Genomic DNA, 12,417 nt, shown 5'->3' with positions numbered 1-12,417 from the left:
AAGCATGCATTCCTTCTAGGATTTTATTTATGGCTAAAAAATGTTTAGAGATATCATGTTTATCTAGTATAAATGTCTGTTTGAGACGAATAAAAATGAATACGAATAAGAATTTACGTGCTCAAGATGTTTTGAATCCGGATTTTATGAATAATTTGATTGAATTTGATGACGGATTCAAGTTACTTAAAAATATTCGTTCATCGCCAGCATATTGGGAACAAAAAAAGAAAGAGTTACTAGCAATGATCCGTCAATTGGGTAAACCCACTTTCTTTATGACAGTGTCGGCTGCAGAAAGTTACTGGCCTGAGTTATTGCAGACATTGATGAAATATCGCGATGATGGAAAAACGTTATCTGTACAAGACGCATTCAATTTGGATTACAATACCAAAACTGATCTAATTAGAAATGATCCCGTTACATGCGCTCGATATTTCGATCATAAAGCACATAAGCTTATGTGGTTATTAAGACAAAAACAAAGTATTTTCGGAGAATATGAGGTTGTGGATAGTTATGAACGAGTGGAAATTCAGCAACGTGGAAGTCCACATGAACATATTTTTCTGTGGTTGAAAGGAGCACCTATGTACAATAGTGTTAAAGATAGACACGATCATGTTGATAACAAAGAATTGATTGATTTAATTGACCGATTTATCACATGTAGATATGACGAAAATAATCCATATATTAAATTTCAAATGCACAAACATAATCATAGTTGTTACAAAGGACAAAAAAATAAGCGGTGTCGATTTCATATCCCTTATCCAGTAATGAGAAGAACGATGATTCTGGAACCATTAAATAAAAATGAAATAGCACCTAAATCCTATAAACTTATTGATGAATTATTAAATGAAATTTATAAGAAAAAAATAGTTATGAGCTATGATGAAATTCTAGAGAAACTGAATATGACTGATGAAGAATACCTATTAGCTATTCGAAGTAGTTTAAAACAAAAACGGATATTCTTAAAACGATCCAGCCTTGAAGTAAATATTAATGGTTATAATGCAGATATTTTACAATTATTCGAATCGAATATGGATTTACAGTTTGTACTTGACGAATATTCGGCGGTGAGTTATGTAACTAATTACATTAGTAAAATTGAAGGAGGTTTATCAAAATTATTAAGGGAAGCTGCTATCGATTGTGATAATAACAATAAGACTGTTAGAGAAAAATTTCGAAATATTACCAATGTTTTTTTAAATAGTAATTTAATGTCTGCACAAGAAGCAGCCTATCATGTTTTATCATTACCTTTATCAAAACAAAGTAGAAAGACAGTATACATTAATACCAATCCGATATCAGAACGTGTATTAATGTTAAAATCTGAGAATGCTTTAAAAAAATTAAATGAAGACTCCACCGAAATTTATATGGATGATATATTTGATAATTATAGTAGAAGAGATATTGATTTACATGATATGTGCCTCGCTGATTTTGCAGCTAATTACCAAAAGATCAGGAAAAAGAAACAAGAGGAAGGTGATGCTGACAATAATGATGAAAATGACGAAGTAAATGATTTCAGATTTCGGCATCAAACAGCTATTATTAGATACAGACGATATAACTTGAAACAAGATCCATCAAATTATTATAGAGAGAGAATATTGTTATTCATGCCTTGGCTTGATGAACCAAGTGAAGTTGAAAATATTGATCATGAAATGGTTTATAAAAATAATATAAATGTTATTGAAACAAATCAAGAAAAATTTTCAATAATTAGTGATAAAGCTATGGATGATGCTTTGGAACAAGTGGGAAATGATAATCGTGAAATAGAGAACCAGAAAGCAGAACAATATGTTGCTAAAGAAAATTCGTGTACTCAACATATTGATATATTCAAACAAGGTGGTGAACAAGACAATGCTAAAGAAAAAAATATAAAAAAAGATTCTCATAAAAGTAGATACACATGTCCGGCAAGAGTAAACGAAAATGAACTTCATGATATGGTAAAAGAATTAAATTGTAAACAAAAAGAATTTGTAATGCATACATTGAATTGTTTTAAATTGCATAAAGTTCCATTTAAAATTTTTTTAAGTGGTTCAGCTGGTGTTGGAAAAAGTAGAGTGATTAAAACACTATATCAATTAATAACTAATTATTTTGATAAATTGCCCGGCGGAGATATGGATAAAATAATAGTATTATTATGTGCTCCTTCCGGCAAGGCTGCTTTTTTAATTAATGGAGTAACAATTCATTCTGCTTTCGCTTTACCAATTAATCAATTTGGAGTTAGTTTACCACAATTGTCAAGCGACTTAGCCAACAATATTCGTGAAAAATTATCAAAAGTACAATTACTCATAATTGATGAAATATCGATGGTAAGTTGCACAATACTAGGCTACATTGATACACGTTTAAGGCAAATAAATGGTATAAATGAATCATTTGGTGGTCTTTCTGTATTAGCAGTTGGGGATTTAAATCAATTACCACCTGTACGAGATAAACCTGTTTATCAAGTCTCGAGACGAAACGAAATGGCTCCCTTTATTGATATTAATCCACTATGGAACCAATTTGAATTTTATGAATTGACGGAAGTTATGCGACAAAAAGATGATTTGGCGTTTATAAATGCTCTAAATAATTTAGCTCTTGGAGAAATGTCTGAAGATGACATAAAATTAATTAAATCGAGAGAAATTAAAAATCAAAATGATGTTCCAGATATAGCAATAAGATTATATGCAACTAATGCTAATGTTACCGCTTACAATAATCGAAAAATATCCCAATGCAAGAGTGAGTTAATCATCTCTACTGCCGAGAATACATTTTCGAAGAATATCGATGAAAGTACAAAAAAATTTATATTACAATCTTTAAAAACACAATCAGTTCAAAACGAATTATTAACTGAGATTAAATTGAAAATTAATATAAAATATATGATAATTAATAACATTGATGTTGAAGACGGATTGGTTAATGGAGCATGCGGAATATTAAAATTTATTACTTTTCAAGAAAATACTAAAATTCCGTCTATATTGTGGTTAGATTTTCAATTGCCCAGAGTAGGAGTGAAAGTAAGAACTCGTTATCGTAATTATATGAAAAATGCAAATATTGATCAAAATTTAACACCAATAATAAAAGTATCGAATCAAGTAAATATGTCGAGTGAGGAAAAATATCAAATCACACGTAGTCAATTTCCAGTGGTTCCTGCTGAAGCGATTACAATTCATAAAAGTCAGGGACAAACATACGAGAAAGTATGTTTGGATTTTAAAAAATCAGAAAGGCGAACTTTACAAATGTTGTATGTAGCACTGAGCAGAGTTTCAAAATTGAGCGGTTTATATATTTTGGGACAATTTAAATTAACAGTATCGAAGAAAACCAAGTTCAATACTGCAAACCCGGCTAACGATGAATTGTATCGTTTGCGAAAAACTAAACAATTAAAATTATCATTCAATAATTTGGTCAATGAGAACGGATTAATAGTTATATATCAAAATATTGGTACTTTGACAAGTAAATTAATTCATATAAATAAAGATTCATGGTTTCAGCGAAGCGATATATTAATTTTTAGTGAAACATTAACGAAAACAGATGATGAGTTGAATATTTTAAATTATGACATATTATTCCGATCCGACATTGACAACAACAGCCGCGGATTAATTTGTTATGGAAAAACAGAATTATTAATAGAAAAATTATTTGTTGAACAGGAATTTAGTTCAAATGCGCATGTAGAACTGTTTACTTTTAGAATCAGAAATTATTATATAATAAGTGGTTATAAATCACCAAAAGCTACTAATTCTATGTTTGGTAGCGTTGTAAAATTACAATTGAAAGTGAAAAGATTTTGATAGGTGATTTCAATTACAATATATTAAATTGCAAGGATAATGATAATAATTATTTGATTAACCTTTTGAACAAGTACAATTTAAAAACTAAATTACCATCCAATAGTATAACGACCAATTTGAATACGCAAATAGATATCATTTTCTCAAATGTTGATGATATAGATTGCGGTGTTTATGAAACATATTTCAGCTATCATAAGCCCATTTATGCAATCCTCGATAAGAAGGTTGTCAAATATAGAAAAGAAGAGAATGTAGAGATAACAGATGTAACAATCACAAATCAAAAAATGAATCCTGAAAATTTTACAAATTTTGATGAATGTATAATGATCTCGGACCAGCATATCGAGCAAATTAATCATGAATATGCAGTGCCTGCAGAATGTTTCCTCAATGATGGTTATAACTATGCTTTAGAAACAGCCGAATGTAAAGAAGTCATAAAACCTGATTGTTATTTACAAGATAAACATATTAATTTATTTCACGAAATTATGAACAGAAATCTAAACGAGCGTGGAATATACAACTTTGCTCAAGATACTGGTTACGTTCGAGCTTTTTTGAATAATTTACAAGAGATCCCAGAACATGAGACGAATATTCAGATAATATACAGTGGTGAAATTGGAAGAAAGGTAGTAGGACATTGGATTTGCACAAGATCTGATGGTAACGGCAATGTACACATTTATGATAGTTTTAATGCTAATCATTTGAACCATGATGTAATAGATTATTTGAATGCCCTTTACAAATATAATAAGAAATATATATATCACAGAGTACAATATCAAAACAATACGTTTGATTGTGGAGCATTTGCAATTTATTTTGCAACATTACTCTGCTATAACAAGGAACCAAGCGAGCAACGAGCATACGATGTTGGTTTAATGCGACGCCATATAGCAAACATTTTGATAAGTAGAAAACTATTGAATTTCCCTGAAAACGTATAATCTTCTTAAAACGTACACTTAATAATGATAATAATATACTGCAACTAACGAATCGGGAAGTTCTTTGTGTGGCTCGTGGAGAGTCACACACCAAATAAAAAAAAAAACATTAATAGCTATAGGTACTACTACCCATGCGTAACACTAACCCTTTCGCAAGAGCAGTCCTATCCGCGAGCGAGCAAAAACAACCCTACTCGCGAGCGAGCGAAGCGAGCGAGCAACAATAACCCTCTAGTTCGTTGCGTCCTTGATCGGGTCTTCCGTAAAGGGTTCGGGGCTACGTGTCGTGTCCGCGCGCGTGACCATTCATTTAGTGTGATGTTTATTGGTCGGTACCTCTTTTTTTTTTTTTTTTCTCGCGGGTGTCCAAGTGACTTAACCGATCGTTGGTGCTGTTGTGCTTGCGTACTGTGCAATGGTGCGAACCTCGGTCTATCTCGTTTTCACGTCGTATCGATCTAATACTATTTCTTATTCTTTTAGTGTTTCTTACTGCGCCCGACCGTTGTGTATGCGATCGCGTTTATTTTCATTTTTGGTTGCGTTAATATCTATGTTTGCTATGCGATTTGCCTGGATAGATTTTATCCTGGTTACTAGGGCCGCCAGCTGTTCCCGATGCCGTTTCTGGAACTTTCTGTTTCTTAGTATCGGTAGAGTCTATCAGTTTGTACGGAGCCGTGTGGATAAGCTACGTACTGTCAGTGTGTCGCGGGTGTGGGTGTGTGCAGATGAGTGTATTTATGAATACGTAAAATAAACGCTACTGTTTGTCTTTGCAGTTATGAGTTTTTATTGTCGTTAGTTCCTTACGGTGAGGGTAGGTTAAGTCTATTTGCGCTGTTTGTTACGTGGGTTGTCTAACTGTTATTCCCCGTTGGTCGTCCACCGTCGAAGTATGTTAACTTAGTTCCCGGTTGTCTAGTAAGTCCTTCGCACGATTGGGTTTACCCATTTTTCATTTGCTAATTATGTTGTTGCCCGGAGCTTTGAAATGTATGCCCGTTTGCTTTTGAGGTAAAGCTATCGTGGGCTAATGTTCGATGCCCTATCTGCCTATATCATCATCCGATATTGTCTTTCTGTTATGCACGAGGTTTGTCGATTTTACGTATAGTGTCGACGGTGGAGGTTTGCCCGAGGGTGTTTTTGGTTTCTAGCGTGTCTAAATAGTCTAACTCTCTTTTTATGTAAGTAATCTGGTTTTGGGTATAGGGGGATGGGGGATGCTGTTATACCTATATATACCAATAGTCGTGCCCCCGTGTCCTTTTGGTTCCGTTGAATTACACGGAGTGTTGACCACCCGTCATTCTCTTCACCGTCACTTCTGTCTCTGCACGCCTCTACCGCCTTTTTCTCACTGCACTCCTAACCTCAATTTCTGCTCACTTATCTTTTTCTCCTCTCTTCTTCTCCAACTTATTTTTTTTCACATTCTTATTTCCAACCTCTTCTCAGTACTTCTTTTTCTTATTGCGCCACTTTCCTGCTCTTCCTCCCTGCCTTTCTCTTGTTAACATCACATCTTTCTCCCACACTCGAAAACAAACACCTTCTCACCATGCTCTCGGAAACGGACAAAACATTAATTATATATTCCCATATTATTATGTCTGCCCGGTTTTTTTTAGAAAATATGACCCATATATATCCTGAAAAATTCAAGGAAACACTTACTTTTATTCTGCACTTCCAAAGCTTGGAGGAGGCGTTGCATTAATGCAACGGGAACCTCCACATTGTGCTCAACAACGGTCGTATCCGTCGTATCCCTCCGTGCTGGCAGTGGAGGAGGTGGTGACGGTGGTCGCAGAGGAAGTGGCGGTTGTGCTTCGCTGTGGCCCGCTGAGGTGCCCGGTGAGGGAGGCGCCCCCATAATCATGACCTCCATTTGTTTCTGTAAATCTTGAATAAAAAAAAATGTTAAACAGCATTGATGAAGAAAAGAATTATTTTATAGGAAATATATGATTAGTGTTAATATTATATACTTACTGGTCACCTCTTCATTTGGATTCCGTTCCATATTTTTTGTTGATACTGTTAGTCAGCCTTTTTTTTCAATCTGGAATTACAGTAACTTGGAAGTTAATATGGATATGAATCGGGAAGTTAAAAATAAACTTGTTAGAAAATCAGATTAGTGTACCTATGGAGACTTACCTGTAAACCGTACAGCTCGAGAAGCACTATCAAACTGATGCTATAAGTACACATGTTTCGCGAATTCCCCACTGAGGACAACGATTCATACTTCGTTTCCTTTATTTTGTTCGATACGACAACCGTGTTGACAACAGCGTTAGCCGCATACCATCGGCAGATGCGAAATATAAAACAGAAAACATCACAGCACGTGATGTCCGAAATTTCAACGCGCAAGCGTCGTCCAAATTAATTATATTTTTCAATATGATATCAATTCATTATATATGTATAAATATTAATTCTGGATACAATCAAATTATATATATATATATATATCTCTCTCTCTCTCCCTCCCACTCTCTCTCTCGCCCACTCTCTCTCTCTCTATCTCCATGGCGCTCAATTTTCGGTTCCGCTACAGTAGGCAACCCGATTCTAAATTTTCGGTTCTCCTTCGGAAGGCAACCCACTCGGCGTCTTATCGTGACAGAACTATTTTATATAGTAGAGAAAATGTAATGTAAAATTTTTTTTTTGTACTTTCATCGATATTCTTCGAAAATGTATTCTCGGCAGTAGAGATGATTAACTCACTCTTGCATTGGGATGTTTTTTGATTATTGTAAGCGGTAACATTAGCATTAGTTGCATAATTAAAAAAAAAAATTTTTTTTAATTAAAAAAAAATTAATTATTTTTTCGCAAACGATACAACTTCTCATTATCCGGGTTTGCAGTATTGATCTTGGTTTTCTTCGATACTGTTAAGTTAAATTGTCCCAAAATATATAAACCGCGCTCAATTTTGAAACTCTGCCGAGTGCTACATACAACATTTGTAAAGTTCGCCTTTCTGATTTTTTAAAATCCAAACATACTTTCTCGTATGTTTGTCCCTGACTTTTATGAATTGTAATCGCTTCAGCAGGAACCACTGGAAATTGACTACGTGTGATTTGATATTTTTCCTCACTCGACATATTTACTTGATTCGATACTTTTATTATTGGTGTTAAATTTTGATCAATATTTGCATTTTTCATATAATTACGATAACGAGTTCTTACTTTCACTCCTACTCTGGGCAATTGAAAATCTAACCACAATATAGACGGAATTTTAGTATTTTCTTGAAAAGTAATAAATTTTAATATTCCGCATGCTCCATTAACCAATCCGTCTTCAACATCAATGTTATTAATTATCATATATTTTATATTAATTTTCAATTTAATCTCAGTTAATAATTCGTTTTGAACTGATTGTGTTTTTAAAGATTGTAATATAAATTTTTTTGTACTTTCATCGATATTCTTCGAAAATGTATTCTCGGCAGTAGAGATGATTAACTCACTCTTGCAGTGGGATATTTTTCGATTATTGTAAGCGGTAACGTCATCGTAAGGTATAAAAAAAAATTTAAAAAAAAATTTTTTTTTTTAATTTTAAAAAAATCGAAAAAAAATTTTTTTGTGTAATTACGTTTGTTTCTTCGGTGGAAACTTTCCGTTCTCTCGTATAAATTGCATTGTTGAATGAACTTCTTTCGAAAAAAACTAAAAAAACTAAAAAACTACTTGACCAAAATGGACCAAAATCTAATCAGCTCTAAGTTACAGCGGGGCACATCGATTGCATCATACATCATCCTGATCGCGTTGTTACTTTTTCTGAAAACGTTAACGAAAAATTTGATACCATAGAAACAGACATACGCACACACACACACACACACACACACACACACACACACACACACACACACACACACACGAACATTTTGCTGAAAATAGTCTAAAATGACTGCAATGACCGTGAAACGTGAAGATCTGCTAAAAAATCGATTTTCGATTTTCGGGGTCATTACAATAACTTCCCTATAAAATCGGGAAGTTAAAAACAACAATCGTAAACCACATCTCTTGGGGTGTGCCAAACCAAACGGGCCCGCTCGCTCGCTCCGCTCGCTCGCGGTTAAGGTAACCCTGGGGCACATGGACAGAATAATATAAAGATCCAACGGGGGAATCAAAAAAGGGGGGGAGGGAAAACTCTACACTCGGGCAGATAAAATACGAGCATTCTACACGGCACGACAAGACACCGCGCACGGAAGTAATAGGTCCGTACACACGTACTATAAAGGCAGCTAGGCATCCGGCATGAGAAACTACAACAGAAATATACAAATTAACATCTTGAATAGTAATGAGACCCGGGTGGAATCAGCGCATTCACGGTACGATCACCAACAGATAAGAATAGGCAACTAACATTTCTTATTTACCCACCTACCGACCCCACCAGGCACAGCCACCTTCTAGGCAAATACATATAGAAATCAAGGTACCTCTCATACCAAACGAGAGGCAAATAGGTCACCTCCAGCGACCCGGGAAAGCAGGAATCCTCACCGACACATGAAAACATTAGAATTCATATAAGAACATATTCACATGATCACGGCATATCACAATCCATGAGACAAACACTCCAAACGGAAAATATATATACATACCATCGAAACGGCTACCGTAACGAAATAGACAGCAGACACTGCAAACCTGAAACATGAACATTACAGGAAATATAAGCATAGAAACATATGAATTCTCGCATATAACATCGAGATAATACGAACTGAATAGTAGAAAATCCAACGGTGGAGCCCAAGTAATAATATAAAAAGGGGAACAAACCATACTTTCGGGTGGGTGTTACACGAACAATCCGAGCGGCACGAGAAGACACAGCACACATAAGTAACAGGTCCAACCACGTGCACAGAATAGGCAGCTAGGCATCGACACAGGAAACTACAACAGAGATAGGAAATTAACATCCCGCGCAAAGATACAACTCAGCTGGATTCAGCATTTCCAAAAGTATAAATACAAACGGGTAATAATAGGCGACTAGCACCTCCCAATTATCCACTTACCAATCCCACTAGGCGCAGCCACCCGACAGGCAAACGCGAATAGACATCCAGGAACTCTTCGTATCAAACGAAAGGCGGACATACCACCTCCAGGGACTCGGCAAAGCGAAAAGACCTCTCCGATACATGAAACAATAGAATCGGCCCACAATCATAATTACGGGACAACGACATAACATGTTCACGAGCTAAACGTTCCAAACTGGTTAAACGTATACACATACCTTTGAAACGACTATCACTCCGGAATAAATATCCAGGCATCGCAACCCTGAAACATGTACACCACAAAAAATATAAGTAATAGATACACATATACACTCATATACTGAATCAGGAAAAGATACATAGAACATACATACATGACAGGCCCCACGCCTCAGTAATAAACTCACGCACATACTGATCTCGACTCCATACTCGATAGCATAACACAGTAGCGTAGGACAAACCCAACAAACACATAAATAAACTAGAGGCAGGACGAGCCCCCCGAGAGGTTCTGACGCATGGAATTTGGGCAGCTTTTACGGCACGTCAGCAACACATAACCTAGAAACAGACAAACACTGAAATTTCAAATCAAAATCAAATGCGAATAACGAATAGGGGAAAGAAAGTCAGTAAATAACGGGAGACAAACAAACAGATAATGAACATAACCTACCAGTTGAATATAGCAGAAATATCACGAATTAGAATCCAAATAGTACACTCAGGGAATGACAACATAAGCATCCATATATAGAATAAGGGACACAATCATACAAATCAGAATTAACAAGGGAACCAGTACCGACCAAGGTAGAAAATTGGCAAAACACAACAAATAATACGCAGGTAACCCCCACTCCCTCTCTCTACCCGCCCGTCACGCACTCAACGTGTTACCGCGATGGGCCCCCTCAGACTAGGCAACCAGCCACGCGACTCTCGGCCCCTGTCAATAGGCAACACACAGCACACTCCCATCACAGACAATATTAACATAGTCAATTCGTCACAATAAACGGATTAACCGTACCTACACCAACAACGCGGTCAGAACGAAACGACAATAACATTTAGAAACAACAACAATATGAGAGCATGAAAATAGACTCATCCCAACGAGACCCACAATACACCCGAAAATACGACACTATCCCAAGCCCAAACTCAGTATGTAGAATTAAACCCGCTCGCAAACAATAACGAACGCCCAAAACAAGAAGGTACACAACAAACAATCAGATAGCTTTCACCCCAGCAAGAAAATAGCACACAAGTAGTGATACAACTAGCACACAAGAATACAGAAATACACGAACTGGAAGAAACCACGGGAGAAACCATTAGGGCCCTTCTCCATTGACGCGAAACACGGCGGTGGCACAACACGATGCAGTACAGATCACAAGAAAATCAGTTAGGCAAAGAAAAGAGAGAGAAACTAGCTCGCGACCCCAATACGATACACTAACCACTACACAGTTTGGTAGCATACAACTAACATGATCAACGAACGAACGAATCGTAACAAGGAACAGAACTAGATCACACGACATAACTATAAGACTGAGGTAGACTCAATGACAGCTACTCTAAGCAAAAGGAAACCAAAACTTTCGAGCCTAGACATATAAAAAGAATGTCCGTTGATCAAGGCACTAATAAAGTGACTAAGAACATCGTACGCCGGGAGCCCGACCGCCGCAACGCACGGCCAACGTAGATCACCATCTAGACAGGTCGCACTTGACTCACCCCCTCCCAGAGACGAAACAAGCAATAAGAACTCATAGATGTAGGACGACAAACAATATGATTTATTATAAAATTTCACACACGCTCAACCTCGAGACACATCGGCACCATAATACTCACACACACAGACTACACAGCTCAGAAAAACTGGTCGTAAAACAACGACAAGAAAGACCATCATACATGATATCCGCAACAACGACCGTACTCTCAACAGAAATACCGTGAGACGGGGGAGAACAGCAGCGCGCTTGCAAACAGAGTTAAAACATACATATACAACCACACTTATGAGTGTAACGTGGGGACACCGGATGCACTAGGAAATCACGATAGATAAGATTAGATCAGCGCAAAACAAGATCGGCCACGGTACGCACGCGGGCACGACTAAAACATATCAATACCAAGCTCAGTTAAGAAGGGGTAAAATGTTCACGCACTTACACCACACAACTTTCTAATAGGCAATTACTCAAACCAATAAAATGCATAAGGGTAAACGCACGGCATATACCAACAATCACTATACCTATGGCAGTTAACTCTCGATGCACAGACAAACCGTGCAAATCCGGACTCCTCACGAGACACTCGGCCACAAAAAAAAAAAACAACAACAACGCAACACGACTAAACAGAATAACTGCAAAATCAAAACAGGTCCGCTCGCTCGCTCCGCTTGCTCGCAGTCACGATAACCCCGAGGCACACGGACAGA

Source organism: Lasioglossum baleicum, unplaced genomic scaffold, assembly GCF_051020765.1.
Source record: "Lasioglossum baleicum unplaced genomic scaffold, iyLasBale1 scaffold0098, whole genome shotgun sequence".
Lineage (NCBI taxonomy): Eukaryota > Metazoa > Arthropoda > Insecta > Hymenoptera > Halictidae > Lasioglossum > Lasioglossum baleicum.
Note: the sequence above shows the minus strand (reverse complement) of the source record.